Below are 20,709 nucleotides of genomic sequence, written 5' to 3'. Positions count from 1 at the left end.
ATCTATATATTTACTATTCTTTTTCTTAGCTTGTATGTATCCGTGAAACATAACATGTGCTGTGCTGTCGCTCAGTTGTGTCAGACTTTTGTGACCCCATGGACTGCAGCCTGCCAGGTTCTTGTATCCATGGGAATTCCCAGGCAAGAATGCTGGAGCAAATTGCCATTTCCTACTCCAGGGGACCTTCTTGACCCAGGGATTGAACCTGCATCACTTATGTATCCTGCACTGACTGCACTAGTGCTACCTGGGAAGCTCATGTTGGCTATAGTTTATTAAGCTATATTGTACCCTTGATTTTTTTTTCTAATCCTTCCTTTTTTGTCTGCACCATAGAGCAAGCAGGATTTTAGTTCTTTAACCAAGGGTAGAACCTATGCCCTCTGTTTTGAAAGTATGGACTCTTAACCACTTCAACAGAGTATATGTGTATAAAGTCATCACACTGTAATCTGAAATATACATTTTAATTTGTCAATCATATCCCAATAAAACTAGGAGGGAAAGTCTACATACCATATGACTGAATTTAATTGACATTCTGGAAAATGATAAAACTAAAGGAATGGAAATGGACTTGGAAATGGAGGCAGGAGGTGATTACAAAGTGCATGGAGAAATACTACTGATGATGAAATATTCTTCATATTGAATGCTACAGTGACTACATGACTTGTGTATCAAAATTTATAGAACTTAGAATTTTTTTTAAATGATGGATGTACTGTGAAGATCATGTTATTAAAAAAGCTTAAAAAACAGATGTCGTACATCGAAAGTACAGGTGCTTGGAAAATGTGATAGAAGATATAATCCACTTTAAAACAGTGGCATAAAAATTCAAAAATCTAAAGTTCCAAACTAGAAACATAGAGAGACTTGAACATAAAGGAAAACCTCTAAGTGGAAGACCTATGCAGTTTGTGTATAAAAATTATGAATTCTCAGATAATAGATAATTATGAATTATCTATTCAAAATACTAAGTACAGTTCTAACTAGAAAGGCATACTGAAATTTAATTTTAAAGTATGAATATGTAAGAATAAGCATAGCTCTGATAAGGAAAACTAAATAAAAGAGTCCTAGACTTATAAGATATAAAGTTTATTTTATTTTTTTTATTTTTTATTTTTTTTAAACTTTAAAATCTTTAATTCTTACATGCGTTCCCAAACATGAACCCCCCTCCCACCTCCCTACCCATAACATCTCATATAATTATATTCTGTGTTAAATTACACATGAAAAAAGAGATCAAGTGAACATAACGGCAGCCTGAATTTGATCCAAATACATGCCATATTTTTGATTGCATAATTTGAATACCAGAGCTATGGGGAGATATAAATATCCATCTAAAAATTGGAAATCTTGAGCAATAATTGAAATGTAATCCCTACTTAACACTTCACTTCACATCAAATGATATGTAGATGGTTTCAAATTTTAAATAAAAAACATAAAATAGCAAAAAGACTTAAAAAGTTAAATGTGGAGAAGAATATTTTGGTTACATCAAATTTTAAATGTTCTGCACAGTATAAAAATAAGAAAAACAAATTAAAAACTAAAAAAGTAATCATTCCACATACAAAATAAATGAGATAATTTTTTAGTATATAATTAAATGCCATTCAGTATAGATAAAGATGAACAATCAAGTAAAACATAAAATTTCTTAATAAACCTATGAATAGATGCTCTAATTCAACTTTATTTATTTATTTGTAATTAAAGTATAAAAGTAGAATAATTTCTTTAATCAGATTTTCATATAACATGCATTTTACTAAGCATTGAATTTTGGAATGTGTCAAAAGGGTATTTTCCAAACTAAGGGGAGTAAAAGAGGAAAAGATGAATAAGACTGGATACATCAATATTAGTGTATCTTTATATCACAGTTAAGCAGTATGAAGAAAAAATGACTTAGTCTTATATATACTTGTATGGAGGCTCCCTGGTGGCTCAGATGGTAAAGAATCTGCCTGCAGTGTGAGAGACCTGGCTTCAATCCTTGGGTTGGGAAGATCACTGGAGAGGCAATCCACTCCAGTATTCTTGCCTGGAGAATTCCATGAACAGAGGAGCCTGGCGGGCTACAGTTCATAGGGTGGCACAGAGTTAGATGCAACTGAAGCAACTTAGCACACACACTTGCATGTAAAGATCTTCAGGAGTTAGAGAAGTAAAATGCAAAATGCATACACAGGATATTTTCATATATTTTTGTTACTATTTAACAATGTTAGTTATAAAAATAGTAGCAAAAATATGTGAAAATATACTTACTTTTGAAAAGATTATTACTTAAAGAATTTTAGAAACAAAGTGAAATGACCACATCTGAAAAGTCTGGGAGGCTCAGGTTTGTTGATGAGCAAGAGTTTTATTCCAGGTGCTGAATGTTGCATAATTCTATTTCTATCTGTATTCTTATCCAATATATTTTCAGTATTTCACTTAGTAATATTATACTAAAATGTAATATGTAAAACAAATGAAAATGAATAAGAAGACAATCTATATATTTTCAACATTTATCTAGTACAATAAAAATATTGAAGATAAAACCAAAAACTATGACTAAAATAAAATTAAGAATGAGAAAGAATTAAATCAAAATTTGAGTAAATAATGGTGTGTTTATAAAAATCTAATTCAGTAATAAATGACATATTATTATTGACTCCTTACCATAAATACATTTTCCCTCTCTAAGTACAGTGTTAAAATAGATATTATAAAGTTTACATTCTAGCAAAGAAACTGTTAATAAACATATGGTAGATTCATGTTGATGTATAGCAGAAGCCATCACAATATTAAAAAATAAATATCCTCCAATTAAAAATAAAAAATAGCAACACAAACATATAGTACATATTTTAATTATACATATAAATCAGAGTAAAGATATGTTTTTGCATCAGACTTATGAAAACTTTCACACTCCAAGATTATAGGCTCTAATGCTAAATTACTTTTGTCATGATAGATAAGGCATTTATCTACTGTCTGATAATGATATTTTTTTCTCCAGAGCCTCTTCATAGCATTAGCCAGTTCAGAATTACTTAGACTATAGATTAGTGGGTTCAGCATAGGAGTTATGACTCCATAAAACACAGTCAAAGATTTATCAATGGGAAAGTTCTGCTAAGGGAACAAAGAAGCAGACAGCAGTGATAAGGGAACAAAGAAGCAGACAACAATGATGTGGGAACCACAGGTCTGGAGGGCTTTCAGCCTCCCTTCCTGACTCAGATTCTTCAGAGTGCAGAGAGAGTCCATAGAAGATGGGTAAGAGCAGAAACACTATAGCGCAGATCAGTATCCCATTGGCCACAACTAAGGTGCCACTGACAAAGGTGTCAGTACAGACGAGTTTCAGTAAAGGTTGCATGTCACAGAGAAAGTGATCAATGACATTGGGGCCACAGAACAGGAGCCCATAAACAGTGTATAATTGAATTACTGAGTACAGAAAACCTCCAACACAAGACACCACCAGCAGTGCAAAACACACCCTCTGTCTCATGATCACCAAATAATGCAAGGGCTTGCAGATGGCAACATAGAGGTCATAGGCCATCACCGGCAGAAGGAAGACCTCGGATCCACCGAAAAGGTGCTCAGTAAAGAGCTGTGTCATGCCAAATTCAAAGGATATGGTATTTTTTCCCCAAACATCAAGTCTGAAATTAATCTGGGGGAAACTGAAGAAGAAGAAATTAAATCTATAAATGATAAGCTAGCAAGAAAAAAATACATTGGTGAGCTCAGAGTCTTACTGACAGTTATAGTCAAAACAATGAGCACATTACCCACCATGGTCAATATGTAAAAGAGCAAAAACATAACAGAAAGGACTTTCTGCTCCTTTGGATTCTGTGTGAGGCTCAGGAGGACAAAGTAAGTCGCATTGTTCCTTGGTTTCATCTTGTCTCTACAGGAGCTGAATTCACATATTAGAAACAGTTTATGAGTGGGCAATTTTTAAATGCATAATGTTTCATCTTTTTTATCTATTCAATTAAAAGAATGTATATGGATTATTTGTATCTAGTTGCCGTAGATCTTGTGATTACCAAGTTGAATAAGGCATAGTTTTCTACCTTCAGTGAGATATGACAAGAGATCCAAAAATAATCAGGCTCATATAATAAGTACTATTATAAGAATATTCACACAATCTAAGAGTCTCACTGTAGGACTACATCAATGAAACAGAAATCAGAGATAGCATCCCAAAGGAACACAAACCTTTGGTAATTTAAGGGAAAGAAATGAAATAACAAGTGAAGATAAGAAGGGAATTCCTTAAAAGGTACACCATTTATAAAATTACAATGATGGCTCAGGCTATAAAGAATCTGCCTGCAGTGTGGGAGACCTTGGTTCTATCCCTGGGTCTCTGGGTCAGGAAGATCCTGTTGGAGAAGGGAATGGCTATCAACTCCAGTATTCTTGCCTGGAGAATTCCATAAATGGGGGAGCCTGGTGGGCTAGAGCCCATGGGATCACAAAGAGTTGGACATGACTGAGGAACTAACACTAGTGAGCATATCTAGTGCAATAAACAACAAATAAAGCTCTAATACTTGAGACACATTTAAGTTAATTTCTATATATTCAGCGTGATTAGAAAAAATAAAAAAAAAAACAAAAATAGAAGGTCAATGTTTTAAAATTTTCTCAAACCACACTGAGGATCCTTAGGGTCTTTAGTTGGATATTCCTCCTTTTCCTGACAAATGCTGAAGCACTTTTTTTTTTAATTTTTATTTTTACTTTATTTTACAATTTTCTGTCTCAAGTACCTATCTCCTCACTTATTTCCAACCTTGTGTAGGCAACCTCTCTAATTTTGGACATCTACAATTGGATGTCAATTCCATATACATCAAAAATAAATTTCAAAGCTTCCACAATAAAAAAAGTATTCCCTATCTCATTAAATGATACTTGTCATGTAATTGTCCAGACAAAAAACTTCACTGTCTTCTACACTCCCATATGCCTCTCAAATTATTTGTTGATACCCTTAACAAATCCCATTGTCTCTACTTTAAAAATATGTCCCAAATTAGACCATTTCCCACCCCACCCCCATGTTTTTTCTGATGTCTTAAAACAGCCTCCTGCCCAATTCTTTTCACTTTTATTCTGGCCTCCAAAATGTGTTCTCTTGAAGCAGTCCATATGATCCTCTTTAAATCCTATTTTGATTATATCACTACACTAGGAACTCCTACAGCGAATTCTGGCCATGCACTCACAATTCAATATGTCACATGTAAATTTACTATAACAAGACATGTATTCCCCATTTCATAGTTGAAGAAATTAAGACTCAGAACATCTAATTAATTTTCCCAAGGTCACACATTTTTAAGTGATAAAACTAGAATTGAATCAAAGCTTGATTTCATTCAGAGTAATTTATTTACCTAATAAATTCACACAATGATGAAGCCTGTTTCTCAATATTTCATATTAGTCTTACCTTCTGAAGGTTTGTTCATAGTCTGAAGGAAGGCTTTTTAACTTACTCGTAGGGACCTGAAATTCTTCTTTCACCTAGTTTGACATTAAATGGCCAAAAAAAAAAAAATTGCATTATTACTTAAGATTGTATTTTATTTCATTCAACAGTTTACCTATTTTCTCCATGAAGTTTTCTGATTCTTCAGAAGATTATTTTTGGTTACACTGTAAATTTTTAAAATAAAATCCATGCTGCATAAATACAAATATACACACGATTCACCAGGTTGGGATAATTTATCAAAAGACAAGCAAATCATACACTGACACAGGAAAATAGCAACTAACCATTTGCAGGAAAATCGTCTCTAGTAACTTCTTTTCCTACTGATTGCAGAACAGAAAAATGTCATCCAATATTTTAGTCCTTTACATTGGACCATGCTGAAGGACCCAACTTGCTGAAATTTTGAGAGATAACCTTGTGCTTTTTTTTTTAATGGAATGTTTTAAGCCTAACAAAGAACCTCTAATTTTTTTTGTATCAGTTCCTGAAAGGATATCATCTTTTTCCTGATATTGGCAAAGATCTGGACATTTTGTCCTTTTTAGCCACATTTATCCTTGAGTCTTTTTTTTCTTTTTTCATTGAGTCTTAGAATTGAAATCTGTCCAAGACTATTTTATACTTAATTGAATTCACTGGGATTTTCCACAGAGTTTTAAAAGTACAAGTACATGTAAAGGTACGACTGGATAAAATCATATAGTTAGGGTCAGAAAATGTAACATGAAGAAAAGAATAGCTTTAGAACCATTTAGAAGTTATCATGACTCAAGGATAAAATATCAGCTCAGTCATTCCATTAAATTTACACTTACTAGAAATATATTTGTCACAGCAAGTTTTTCTTTCTTTTTATTTAGTACTCCATTTATTCTGCCTTGAAGTTTGGTTAGATATATAATTTTTTTCACCATTTAGAAGAAAAACTATTTATCTAATTATTATTTTTTAATTAAAGCTGCCCATAAAGAATCTGCCTGCAATGCAGGAGACCCTGGTTCAATTCCTGGGTTGTGAAGATCTGCTAGAGAAGGGATAGGCTACCCATTCCAGTATTCTTGGGCTTCCTTTGTGGCTCAGCTGGTAAATAATCCACCTACAATCAGAGAGATCTGGGTTCCATCCCTGGGTTGGGAAGATGCCCTGGAAAAGGGAAAGGCTATCTACTCCAATGTTCTGGCCTGGAGAATTTCATGGACTGGAACAACAGACTGGTTCCAAATAGGAAAAGGAGTATGTCAAGGCTGTATATTGTCACCCTGCTTATTTAACTTACATGCAGAGTACATCATGAGAAACGCTGGGCTGGAAGAAGCACAAGCTGGAATCAAGATTGCTGGGAAAAATATCAATAACCTCAGATATGCAGATGATACCACCCTTATGGCAGAAAATGAAGAGGAACTAAAAATCCTCTTGATGAAAGTGAAAGAGGAGAATGAAAAAGTTGGCTTAAAGCTCAACATTCAGAAAACGAAGATCATGGCATCTGTTCCCATCACTTCATGGCAAATAGATGGGGAAACAGTGGAAACAGTGTCAGACTTTATTGTTTGGGGCTCCAAAATCACTGCAGATGGTGACTGCAGCCATGAAATTAAAAGACACTTACTCCTTGGAAGAAAAGTTATGACCAACCTAGATAGCATATTGAAAAGCAGAGACATTACTTTGCCAACAAAGGTCCGTCTAGTCAAGGCTATGGTTTTTCCAGTGGTCATGTATGGATGTAAGAGTTGGACTGTGAAGAAAGCTGAGCACCAAAGAATTGATGCTTTTGAGCTGTGGTGTTGGAGAAGACTCTTGAGATTCCCTTGGACTGCAAGGAGATCCAACCAATCCATTCTGAAGGAGATCAGCCCTGAGATTTCTTTGGAAGGAATGATGCTAAAGCTGAAACTCCAATACTTTGGCCACCTTATGTGAAGAGTTGACTCATTGGAAAAGACTCTGATGCTGGGAGGGATTGGGGGCAGGAGGAGAAGGGGACGACCAAGGATGAGATGGCTGGATGGCATCACTGACTGGATGGACACGAGTCTGAGTGAACTCCGGGAGTTGGTGATGGACAGGGAGGCCTGGCGTGCTGCAATTCATGGGGTCACAAAGAGTCATACACGACTGAGCGACTGAAATGAACTGAGCTAAACAGAATTGATAGTCCATGGGGTCACAAAGAGTCAAACACGACTGAACAACTTTCACTTTTATTTTCATTTAATCCCACAAAAATAAAGTGGAAGTGGAAGTGAAAGTCGCACAATTGTGTCTGACTCTTTGAGATCCTTTGGACTGTAGCCTGCCAGGTCCTCTCTCCATGGAATTCTTCAGGCAAGAGTACTGAAGTGGGTTACCATTTCCTTCTGCAGGGGATCTTCCTGACCCAGGGATCAAACCCTAGTCTCCTGTATTGCAGGCAGATTCTTTAGCAGTTAATAAAACAGAGGAAAATATGTAAAATTTCCTTCCTAATAGTGAGTATGGACATACTTGTCTTGTTCCTGACTTTAATGGGATAGCTTTTAACCTTTCAATGTTGAGTATGATGTGAGCTGTGAATCTGTCATATACTGCTGCTGCTACTGCTAAGTCGCTTCAGTCGTGTCCGACTCTGTGCAACCCCATAGACGGAAGCCCACCAGGCTCCCCTGTCCCTGGGATTCTCCAGGCTAGAACACTGGAGTGGGTTGCTATTTCCTTCTCCAGTGCATGAAAGTGAAAAGTGAAAGTGAAGTCACTCAGTCATGTCCAACTCTTAGCGACCCCATGGACTGCAGCCTACTAGGCTCCTCCATCCATGGGATTTTCCAGGCAAGAGTACTGGAATGGGGTGCCATTGCCTTCTCCGTCTGTCATATACAACCTTTATATTTAGTTGGAGTACACTCCTTCTATACTCAATTTGTTTAGAGGGTGGTTTTATCATGAAAGAATGTTGAATTGCTGTAATATCAATTAACAACTCAAATATCAAACTAAGAAAATTTCATTTACAATAAATAACCTGAAGAATAAACTTAAACCAGGAGGCAAAGCCTTGTATGCTGAAAACTAAAAAATGTTGCTGAAAGATGTTGCAAAAGACACACATTAATTTTTAAAAGTTGGAATATTGAGAATATTGAGATGTCAATACTACCTAAAGTGATCTACATATTCAATGCAATTCCAGTAAAAACCTCAAAAATGTTTTCCATAGAAATAGAAAAACAAAATCTTTCTTAAAATGTATATGAAATCTCAAGGGAATACACATAGCCAAAACAATCTTGAAAAAGAATAAACTTGGGCAGGTGTTCCTATTCTTGATTCTAAAGCATGCTACAAAATGATGGTAATCAAAGCAGTGTGGTTCTGGCATGAACACAGATAGGAGAGAGGAGGCAACCTGGCCACTCAGCATGACCTGGATTTCACCTCCTTCCATGAGCACACCACAATCGCAACTGTTGACAGAGCAACTGCTGGCGAGAACAGCCTGAAGACTAGCAGAAATGATCCTCTGCAACAAAAGATATAAAGGAGGAACTGCAACAAAAAGGGTAGGAATTGTGGAGATATATTAATAGTATAGTTAAGACTCATAACTCCCGGGACTTCTCTGGTGGTCCAGGAGTTAAGGCTCCATGCTTCCACTACAGGGGGCATGAGTTCAATCCTTGGTTGAGGAACAAAGATTTCACATGCTGTGTTGTGTGCCCCCCAAAATAATAAAAATTACTGGGGAAAAGAAAACCCCAGCAGATGTGTCTGTGAGGCGTTACCAAAAACAACAACAACAACAACTCAAACTCAAGCAAGTGACACATAAACAAGATGACAATTACGGTTGCAGAGTTTATTTCCAAGAAGTGAGGAGTCCAAGCCCCACATAAAGTTACCTACTCGAGGAACCCTGCACCATGAAGATGAGACCACAAACTAATTTCGCTTTGAGGGCTAGCAGAGCTTACTTGGGGGAGAACTGGAAGATGACTGGGAAATAGAGACGCCAACCTGAAAGAATGCACACAAAATCATACATGCTCTAACACCTAGTGCAGAAACAGTAACTTAAAAAAAGATTAGGTCAGACTCACTGGCTGATCTTGGAGAGTTTCCTGGAGAGGCAGGAAGCAATTGAGAGCCACCTTGGAAAGAAAGCTGCTGAAACTATTTTGGGAAGACTACTGAAAAAAACATAGCTTTGACTATATGGACCTTTATCAGCAAAGTGATGTCTTTGCTTTTTAATACACTGTTTAGGTTTGTCATAGCTTTCCTTCCAAGGAGCAGATGTCTTTTAATTTCATGGCTGCAGTCACCATTCACAGTGATTTTGAAGCCCAAGAAAATAATACCTGTCACTGCTTCTATTTGTTTGCCATGAGGTGATGGGAACCAGATACCATTATCTTAGTTTTTTTAATACTGAGTTTTATGCCACCTATTGCACTTCCTTCTTTCACTCTTAAGTTTGCTAAGAGAGCAGATTTTAAAAGGTTTATGAAATGGCAACCCACTCCAGCATTCTTGCCTGGAGACCTCCTTGGACAGAGGAGCCTGGCGGGTCACAGTTCATGGGGTCACCAAGAGTCGGAAATGACTGAGAAACTAACACACACCAGGAAAAAAAAAAAAGTCATTGTATTAAGTAATAGATGTGTTAATTCACTTGAACTTGGTAATCACTTAAATACTGAGGAGGGTAGCCATTCCCTTCTCCAGGGGATCTCCCAGACCCAGGCACTGAACCCAGGTCTCCTGAATTGCAGGCAGATTCTTTACTGTCTGAGCCACCAGGGAAGTACTGATAATCACTTTATATGTATATAAAATCATCGCATTGCACACAGGAAATATACAAAGTTTTAACTCGTCAATTATACCTTAATAAATCTGGAAGAAAGAGACTATATACTGTATGATTCAATTTACTTGGCATTCTGGAAAACGACAGCACTGACAGAATGGAAATGGATCAGTGCTTTCCAGGACTTGGAGGTGCAGCCAGGAGGTGATTACAAAGGCACATGGGGAAACGCTTTGGTGAAATGTACTAGAATGTCACAGAAATTATGAAACATTCTACATATTGGTTGTGGTGGTGACTATACAGCTTATGTATTTGTCAAAACTTGTAAAATGCAAACTAGAGTATGAATGATGTACCATGAAGATTGCATCTTATTTTTTTTAATTCCTATATTTAAAGTACAGATACTTGGAAAATGTAATAGAGCACAAGATCCAGTTTCAAGTAGTGACATTAAAAGAAAAATTCAAAATGACTAAAGCTACATGCAAGAAACTTTGTAAGCCTGATGAGCATAAAAGAAGACTTAAGTAGAAAGACCTACTCAGATTATGGATAATAATTCTCAATTGTTTGAAGGTACAAAATCCTTTTGTAGCTTGTTAAAATAAGTTAATCTTATTCAAAATACTATGTAAGTGTAGATTTACCAGACTAGCTTATTGAAATTTAACTTTAAAATATAAATATCTATGAATAAACCTAGTTCTGCTAAGAAATAATAAGGAAGGAGTCTTAGGCTAATCAGATACCAAAGTGTATTGTAAATTAAATTCAATTACATCTTGTGCTAAATTGCACATGAATAAAGAGACCAATTGAAGATAAAAGAGTTCTGGGTTGGATAAAAACACATGCCATATTTTAGAATGCATAGTTGGAGTACAAAAGCCATGAGGGAAAATAATTATATTTTATAAAAATAATTAAACTTTGACCCCTACTTAACTCCTTACATCTAAATGAAATGAGGATGGTTTTAAATTTAAATATAAAACAGCAAAGAGACTTAAAAAATTAATGTTGAAAAAAATGTGGGGAATATTTTGGTAACATTGCAATAGTGAAATTCTAAACAAGACATAAAAAACACAACATAGTGATAAATCTAATTATATAAATGTAAAAACATTTCTACATGGCCAAAAATATTTTGTCCAATATAGAAACATCAAAAGCAAATCACAAGCTGAAAAAATAATAATTCCACATATGTGTTAAATGGGATAATTTCCTTAGTACATAATTCCTTAGTATATAAAGATGTAAGGCAAAACCAATACAGTATTGTAAAGTAAAATAATAAATAAATTAAAAAATAAATAAACAAATACATACACATACCAATTGACTCAAATTCCACTTCTAGGAACTCAAACTTAGAAAATTTCAAAAAGATTTCACTGTATAATTATTTCTCATAGAAAAAGACCAAGGAAAACATGAACAGTATTTAATACATCAATGTCAGTGTATCTTCAAACCACAGTTAAGCTGTATGAGGAAAGAGAATGAGTTAGGTCTGTATAAACTGATATGTAAAGATCTTCAGGAGGCTGAGGAGTAAAATGCAAAATTCATAAACGGAAGCACAGTTACAAACACATTTATTTTTGCAAAGATTATTGTTTGAGTGACTCCATCTGGAAGAAATGGGAGGGGCTTTGGTTTGGGATGAATTCGGAAGGTTTATTCTACAGTACTGAATTTTGCTTAAATTTATTATATATGTATTAATATATTCAATACTTTATTTAAAATTAAATATTACCCTAAAATGTCATATACAATGCAAATAACATTGAACAAAAAAGATAATCTGTGTAGCATTAAATATTTTAACTATTACAATCAAAAAGATACAATAAAAGAATATCACTAAAATAAAACTAAGAATGATATTGTATTGAAAGTAAATCAGAAATTAAGTAAAAATTAGTGCAACTGTAAAAATTTCATTGACTAATATTATCTTTGATTCCCTACTGCATTTCAGCTTTCTAGATGCAATAATAAAACAGACATTAAAAGGTTATATTTTAGCAGAGAAACTATTATTAATACACAGACATGTAGTTCTGTTTTTAGTTCTAATCATCATAAATCATTCATAGAAATGGAAAGGTTGCATCAGATTTATGAAAACTTTTACATTCCAAGGAGACTGGCCTTAAAACTACATTACTTTCTTCACTATGAATAATGCAGTTATTTGCTACTTGATAAGACATAATTTTCTCCAGAGTTTCTTCATAGCATTGGTCAAGTCAGAATTTCTTAGACTGTAAATTAATGGGTTCAGCATGGGGCTTATGAGTGTATAAAACACACTCATTGATTTGTCAATGGGGAAGGTCTTAGCAGGTCTCGCATACATGAAAATGAAGGGAAAAAAGAAGCAGACAACCACAGTGATGTGGGAACCACAGGTCTAGAGGGCTTTCCGCCTCCTTTCCTGACTCAGATTCTTCAGAGAATGCAGGATGGCTCCATAGGAGACAAGTAAGAGCAGAAATAAAATAATGCACATCAGTCCTCCATTAGCCAACACTGAGATGCTGATGACAGGTGTCAGTACAGATGAGTTTCAATAGGGGTACATGTCACATGTAAAGTGATCAGTGACATTGGGGCCACAGAATGGGAGCCCATAAACAGTGCTAAGTTGAATAATTGAGTGCAGAAAACCTCCAAAACAGGGCACTATCAGCAGCACAACACACACCCTCTGCCTCATGGTCACCAAATAATGCAAGGTCTTGCAGATGGCTGCATAGCAGTCATAGTCCATCACCAACAGAATAGATATCTCGGACCACCAAAGAAATGTTCTGTAAATAGCTGGGTTATGCAAGATTCAAAGGATATGGTGTTTTTTCCCAAGGAACAAATCTGAAATCAATCTCTGGGTAATAGAAGAGGAACAAATCAGATCTATAAATGGTAAACAGGCAAGAAAAAAGTACCTTGGCAAGTTCAGGGTCTTACTGACAGTTATAGTCACAAAAATGAACAGATTGCCCACCATAGTCAAAATGTAGAAGAACAGGAACAGAACAAAAAGGACTTTCTGCTCCTTTGGATTCTGTGTGAGGCCCAGGAGGACAAAGTAAGTTACACTGTTCCTTGGTTCCATTTAGTGTGTACAGGAGCTGACTTCACATATTAGCAGTTTACATACAAAACAAGAGGAAAACTTTTACAATGCTCTATGATCTCAACCTTTTTTAATCTATTCAGTTAAAAGAGTATTGTGGAGTATTTGTGTGCAATGTGTCATAATATTCTGATTACCGAGTTGAATGAGGCATAGTTCCCTACTCTCCATGATATGATACATGATGAGGATTAAGACAATTTCAGGCCCAAAGGATATTTACACAAAGCCAAGGTTCAGTGTAAAAGCATATCAATCAAACCAGAATCAAGAAAGACGTTTCAGAGGAGAGAAAGCTTTAGCTGAGTTTTAAAAGAAAAGTGAAAGTGCAAGAGAAGATGAGAAGAAAATTCCTTAAAAATGTACATCATACATGAAATCACAAAGGTGCAACACTTGATATCAATCAAGCTAATTTCCATAGCCAGTATAAGTGGATCAAACTATGACTTGAAGGTCACTGTCCTGAACTGTCTGAAATCACATTGAGAATCCTTAGGACTTTAACCTGGATATTCCTCCTTTTCCTGCACAATAAATGCTGAAGCACTTTAATTTTGTGTCAAGCTCCTATCTCTTTACTTATTTTTAACCCTGATAGGCAACATTGATTGCTAGATATCAGTTTAATACATATAAAAATAAATTTTAAAGTTTCCACAATATAAAAGGAGTTCCCTGTCTCATTAAATGGCACCCACCTTCCATGTAATTGCTCAGACAAAAAAACTTTAGAATTTCCTTCACTGCTTTATTGCTCTAATTTTATTTATTGACACACTTGACAAATTCTGTTCTGTTTACTTTCAAAACATAATAAGTTTTATTTCCTTCCTGGCCAACTTCAGTAGCTTCCTGCTGTGTCTTTCTACTTTTATTCCTGCCAGGAACAACTTGTTGACCTAAAGTGGCTTGTATGACTGTTTTTGAATCTTGTTCTGATTATCTTACTCCACTTCTTAAAACTCCTGTAGTAAATTCCAATCATGCACTCACAGTTTAATACATCACGCTTACATTCTGCAGTAAATACTATAATCCTCATTTCATAGTTGAGGAAACTAAGGTTTGTATATGGGCTTCCCTGGTGGCTCAAAGGTTAAAGCCTCTTCCTCCAGTGCAGGAAACCCGGTTCCACCCCTGGGTTGGGAAGATCCCCTGGAGAAGGAAATGGCAACCCACTCTAGTATTCTTGCCTGAAGAATCCCATGGATAGAGGAGCTTGGTAGGCTACAGTCCATGGGGTCACAAAGAGTCAGACACGACTGAGTGATTTCAATTTCACTTTCAAGGTTTGTATGGTCATATATGGATGTGAGAGTTGGACTGTAAAGAAAGCTGAGCACAGAAAAATTGATGCTTTTGAACTGTAGTGTTGGAGAAGACTCTTGAGAGTCCCTTGGACTGCAAGGAGATCCAACCAGTCCATTCTAAAGGAGATCAGTCCTGGATGCTTATTGGAAGGACTGATGCTAAAGCTGAAACTCCAGTACTTTGGCCACCTCACGCGAAGAGTTGACTCATTGGAAAAGACTCTGATACTGGGAGGGATTGAGGGCAGGAGGAGAAGGGGACGATAGAGGATGAGATGGCTGGATGGCATCACCGACTCGATGGACATGAGTTTGAGTAAGCTCCGGGAGTTGGTGATGGACAGGGAGGCCTGGCACGTTGCGATTCACGGGGTCGCAAAGAGTCGGACACAACTGAGGGACTGAATGAAACTGAACTGAAGGCTTAAAACATCTAATTAATTATCCCAAGATCACATATTTTTCAACGGTAAAACCAGAATTAAATCTAAGCTTGACTTGTTTCAAAAGAATTTAATTTCTTGCATAATAAAAGTCACACAATTGTGAAGCCTGGATCCCACTCTTCATTGTTGGTCTTACCTTGTGGAGTCTTGGTCACAATCTGAAGGAAGACTTCTTAAGTTACTCATAAAAATTTCAAATTCTTTATTCATTCAGTATGACAATAAAGGCAAAAGGATGCAGTATTACTCCGGATATATTTTATTTCCTTCAGCTGTCTGTCCACTTTCTTCATGAAGTTTTTTGGTTATTCAGAAGATTGCCTTAATTGAACTAAAGATTATTTAAAAGAAATTTCATGGGGCACACACACATAGACACATGCATGCACAAAAATAAATATTTACCATGTTAGGACAATTGATTAAAATTATAAACAAATCCTATGTTGTGAAGGAAGATAACATTCATTTTTTCCCAAGAAAATGTGTCTCTAGTAATTTCTTTTCCTACCAACTTCAAAGTATAAAAATACCATTTAGTTGTTTAGTCCCTCTCATTATACCATGGTGTAGAACAGACTAGTCAACTTGAGATTTTGAGAAACATTCTTGCATTGTTTTTCTTTTTTTAATTCAATGTTTTCAGCCTAACAAAGGACCACCTGAAAATTCTATATCAATTCTTAAAATAATGTCACTTCTTTTCTCCAAAAGGGGCAAAGATCAACGGACATTTTGCCCCTTCTAACCACATTTATCACTGAGTTTTGGAGCTGGACTGTGTCCAAGATTGATTCTTTCTTAATTAAATTCACTGGGATTTTAGACAAAGTTTTAAAAGTAAGTTTGTATGTGAAGATATTATTGGGTCAAATCACATAATTAGGGTCTGAAAGTGTAACATGGATAAAAAAATTATTTTAGAACCATCATGATGTTATTATGAGTCAAAAATAATCAGCTCAATCATTTTGTTCCAGTTAGACTAACTAGACACACATTTCCCAGCCTGCAACAGCAATTTTTCTTTCCTTTTATTTAATACAAAATTTATTCTACCTTGAACTTAGGTTAAGTGTATAATAATTTTCTCACTAAAATTTAGATATAATACCTAATTATTTATCTGATTTTTTAAAATTACCTATTTAAAGCCAGGAACTATACTCTGAGTGAGAACACAGCAATTAATAAAACAGGGTGGAAATCATGTAAAAATTCCTTCCTGCATGGGTCTCATATTCTTATGAGTCAAACAATACAGGAGAAAATTTAATAAAGTACAAATTGCCTTATTCACTGCTTATAATAAAGCAAATAGGGTACTATGACAGAAATATAAGGAAAAAATTATACTGAAAGGTTGCTGCTTCGAGCCAGGTGTTATGCGAGGATTCATGGCCTCTGGAGGAGAGGATTTCAATCCGGGTTCAGAAATGAGCTTCCCTGGTGGCTCAGAGGTTAAAGCATCTGCCTGCAATCCAGGAGACCTGGGTTTGATCCCTGGGTCGGGAAGATTCCTCCTGGAGAAGGAAATGGCAACCCATTCCAGTATTCTTGCCTGAAGAATCCCATGGACAGAGGAGCCTGGTGGGCTACAGTCCACGGGTCACAAAGAGTCGGACACGACTGAGTGACTTCACTTTCTTTTCAGAAATGAGGCTTGACTACTTGGAGATTTTGTCTAACAAAGTTTTATTAAAGTATAATAAAGACTGCCCCCTTGCTGGTTTATAGCAAGGTGTTTTATGTCTATTAGAAAGCTATTCATCAGATAAGAGAGACACCTCAAGGCTGAGAGAGTTTCACTAGACCCTTCTCCCACAATATGCACTTTTGAGATAGGATAGTACAAGGTGTGTTTCCCCTGGCCAAAAAACAATTGACAGGAATACTGGTTTGTTGAGTATTTTCAGCCCAAGTTTTGGGAAAAGAAAAGTTAGTCTTAGGCAGAACCATTTTGAAGAAAGGCAAATTCCAAAGGACATTCGTAGTTTCATTAACATATGGGAGACAACAAAAGAGACACAGATGTATAGAAGAGTCTTTTGGACTCTGCGGGAGAGGGCAAGGGTGGGATGATTTGGGAGAATGGCATTGAAACGTGTATAATATCATATATGAAACAAATTGCCAGTCCAGATTCAATGCATGATACTGGATGCTTGGGGCTGGTGCACTGAGACGACCCAGAGGGATGGTACGGGGGGGAGGGGGGTGGAGGGAGGGGTTTCAGGATGGGGAACACGTGTATACCTGTGGCGGATTCATGTTGATGTATGGCAAAACCATACATAATGTAATCAGTCAGTTCAGTTCAGTCACTCAGTCGTGTCCGACTCTTTGCCACCTCATGAATCGCAGCACGCCAGGCCTCCCTGTCCATCACCATCTCCCAGAATTCATCAGACACGTCCATCGAGTCTGTGATGCCATCCAGCCATCTCATCCTCGGTTGTCCCCTTCTCCTCCTGCCCCCAATCCCTCCAGCATCAGAGTCTTTTCCAATGAGTCAACTCTTCGCATGAGGTGGCCAAAGTATTGGAGTTTCAGCTTCAGCATCATTCCTTCCAAAGAAATCCCAGGGCTGATCTCCTTCAGAATGGATTGGTTGGATCTCCTTGCAGTCCAAGGGACTCTCAAGAGTCTTTTCCAACACCACAGTTCAAAAGCATCAATTCTTCGGCGCTCAGCCGTCTTCAAAGTCCAACTCTCACATCCATACATGACCACAGGAAAAACCATAGCCTTGACTAGACAGACCTTAGTCAGCAAAGTAATGTCTCTGCTTTTGAATATGCTATCTAGGTTGGTCATAACTTTTCTTCCAAGGAGTAAGTGTCTTAATTTCATGGCTGCAGTCACCACCTGCAGTGATTTTTGAGCCCCCAGAAATACAGTCTGACACTGTTTCCAGTGTTTCCCCATCTATTTCCTATGAGGTGATGGGACCGGATGCCATGATCTTTGTTTTCTGAATGTTGAGCTTTAAGCCAACTTTTTCGCTCTCCTCTTTCACTTTCATCAAGAGGCTTTTCAGTTCCTCTTCACTTTCTGCCATAAGGGTGGTGTCATTTGCATATCTGAGGTTATTGATATTTCTCCTGGCAATCTTGATTCCAGCTTGTGTTTCTTCCAGTCCAGCGTTTCTCATGATGTACTCTGCGTATAAGTTAAATAAGCAGGGTGACAATATACAGCCCTGACGTACTCCTTTTCCTATTTGGAACCAGTTTATTGTTCCATGTCCAGTTCTAACTGTTGCTTCCTGACATGCATACAGATTTCTCAAGAGGCAGGTCAGGTGGTCTGGTATTCCCATCACTTTCAGAATTTTCCACTGTTTATTGTGATCCACACAGTCAAAGGCTTTCACATATTCAATGAAGCAGAAATAGATGTTTTTCTAGAACTCTCTTGCTTTTTCCATGGTCCACTGGATGTTGGCAATTTGATCTCCGGTTCCTTTGCCTTTTCTAAAACCAGCTTGAACATCAGGGAGTTCACGGTTAATAAATTCATATTAAAAAAAAAAGAATAACACATTGGTTAGCTCAAGGCAGGGAGAAGGCAATGGCACCCCGCTCCAGTACTTTTGCCTGGAAAATTCCATGGGCAGAGGAGCCTGGTAGGCTTCAGCCCATGGATCACTAAGAGTCAGACACAACTGAGCGACTTCACTTTCGCTTTTCACTTTCATGCATTGTACAAGGAAATGGCAACCCACTCCAGTGTTCTTGCCTGGAGAATCCCAGGGACGGGGGAGTCTGGTGGGCTGCTGTCTATGGGGTCGCACAGAGTTGGACACGACTGAAGCGACTTAGCAGCAGTAGCAGCAGTAGCAGCAGCAGCTCAAGGAAGAACCAGGTGTCTATTTGTTTTTAAATATACATTTATTTATTTGGAGGCTAATTACTTTACAATATTATATTGGATTTGCCATACATCAACATAAATCCTCCATGGGTGCACACGTGTTCCCCATCCTGAAACCCCCTCCCCATCCCTCCCCATACCATCCCTCTGGATCATCCCAGTGCACCAGCCATGTATAATATCATATTTGAAATGAATCGCCAGTCCAGGTTCTATGTATGATACAGGTGTCTTTAATTTTGTGTAGAAGGGGAAAAAGAAAATCTGCCAGTTGCAGTTTATTTCCTCCTGGCCCTTGGGGACCTCTGGCCTTCCTGCCTGTTACCCTCTCAACACTATGATAATGTAATTGGAGTAAATATTTTCTAAAAGGTGGTGTTTAAGTTGAGATTCAAACACCAGAGAGTGGCTACCATTGGAATCACTGTTACAGACAGTAAAATATAATTAATTATAAAATTGTTTCACTTTGAAGATGATATGATCTATATGTAGAAAACAAAAAAATTTCAAAGGAAACCTTTTACAGTACTTTATATTTGTTTTCTTTAAGTGGTAAGTGGTTGCACTTTTATGTTGCTCCTGATTTTTAACAAGAAAGATTTCAGTGTTCCAATGCTGAGTCTAATGTGAGCTATGGAACTGTTCTATACAGTTTTTATTATGTTGAGTGAGGTACACTGTTTCTATACCCAGTTTCTTGAGAGCACTTTTTATTGTGAATGAATGTTGAATTTCTATACTATTAATGAACAGCCCAAAGATCAAATATGTTGCTAAAAGATATTACAGAAGACACAAATAAATGAAAAACATTTATTTTCTGGACTGATGATCTGGACTATTTAATATTATTAAGATGTCAATGCTACCTAAAGTGAATCTATAGATTTAATGCAATCCCTAATAATTTATTAGGGATATTATAAATTATAAATCCCCCAATATTTTTTGTACAAATAGAAACCTTCATCCTAAAATTCATATGAAATCTCAAGGGAATCTAAATCAGCAGAACAATCTTGAAAAAAGAACAGATTGGTGGATTTCCTATCCCTGGTTCTATAACATATGACAAAACAATGGTGATGACAGCAGTGTGGCTTTGGCATAAAGACTGGCATATAGGAGAGAGTAGCCAACATGCAGGGTAGGAAAACCCTGAGATCACTTCATTCCGTGGGGATACCACTTTTCCAGTGGCTAACGCAGGAAACACAAGAGATGCAGGTTCTATGCCTGAGTCAGGGAGATTCCTAGAGTAGGAAACGGCAACTTGCTCCGGTATTCTTACCTGGAAAATCCCATGGACAGAGGAGCCTGGGGGGCTATAGTTCATGGGGTCACAAAGAGTCAGATATGACTTGAGCACACACACATAATAATAATGTAGAACAATTACTAAAGAGAACAATGTGAAGACTAGCAGGATTATCCCCTACAGCAAAAGATATGATATAAAGAACAAACCACAGCAAACAGGTAGGAAGACTGAAGACACAACATAGTCAAGACCATGCCCCCAAGTGGGTGAACCACACAGGATGGCAATAACAGTT

The 20,709-nt window shown here is 36.8% G+C and overlaps 1 protein-coding gene and 1 pseudogene across 1 annotated transcript in view; both read right to left on the bottom strand.

Moving 5' to 3' along the window:
* The window catches only part of LOC102181832 (NADPH--cytochrome P450 reductase), a gene marked incomplete in the record, with an annotated part of 1,163,480 nt that overhangs the window by 734,961 nt on the left and 407,810 nt on the right, over window positions 1-20,709 (bottom strand).
* On the bottom strand, window positions 12,574-13,494 carry LOC102189851 (annotated as a pseudogene).

Source organism: Capra hircus, chromosome 25, assembly GCF_001704415.2.
Source record: "Capra hircus breed San Clemente chromosome 25, ASM170441v1, whole genome shotgun sequence".
NCBI classification, from domain to species: Eukaryota; Metazoa; Chordata; class Mammalia; order Artiodactyla; family Bovidae; genus Capra; species Capra hircus.
The sequence above is the reverse complement of the archived record's forward strand: the minus strand, read 5'-3'. Positions and strand labels throughout refer to the sequence as shown.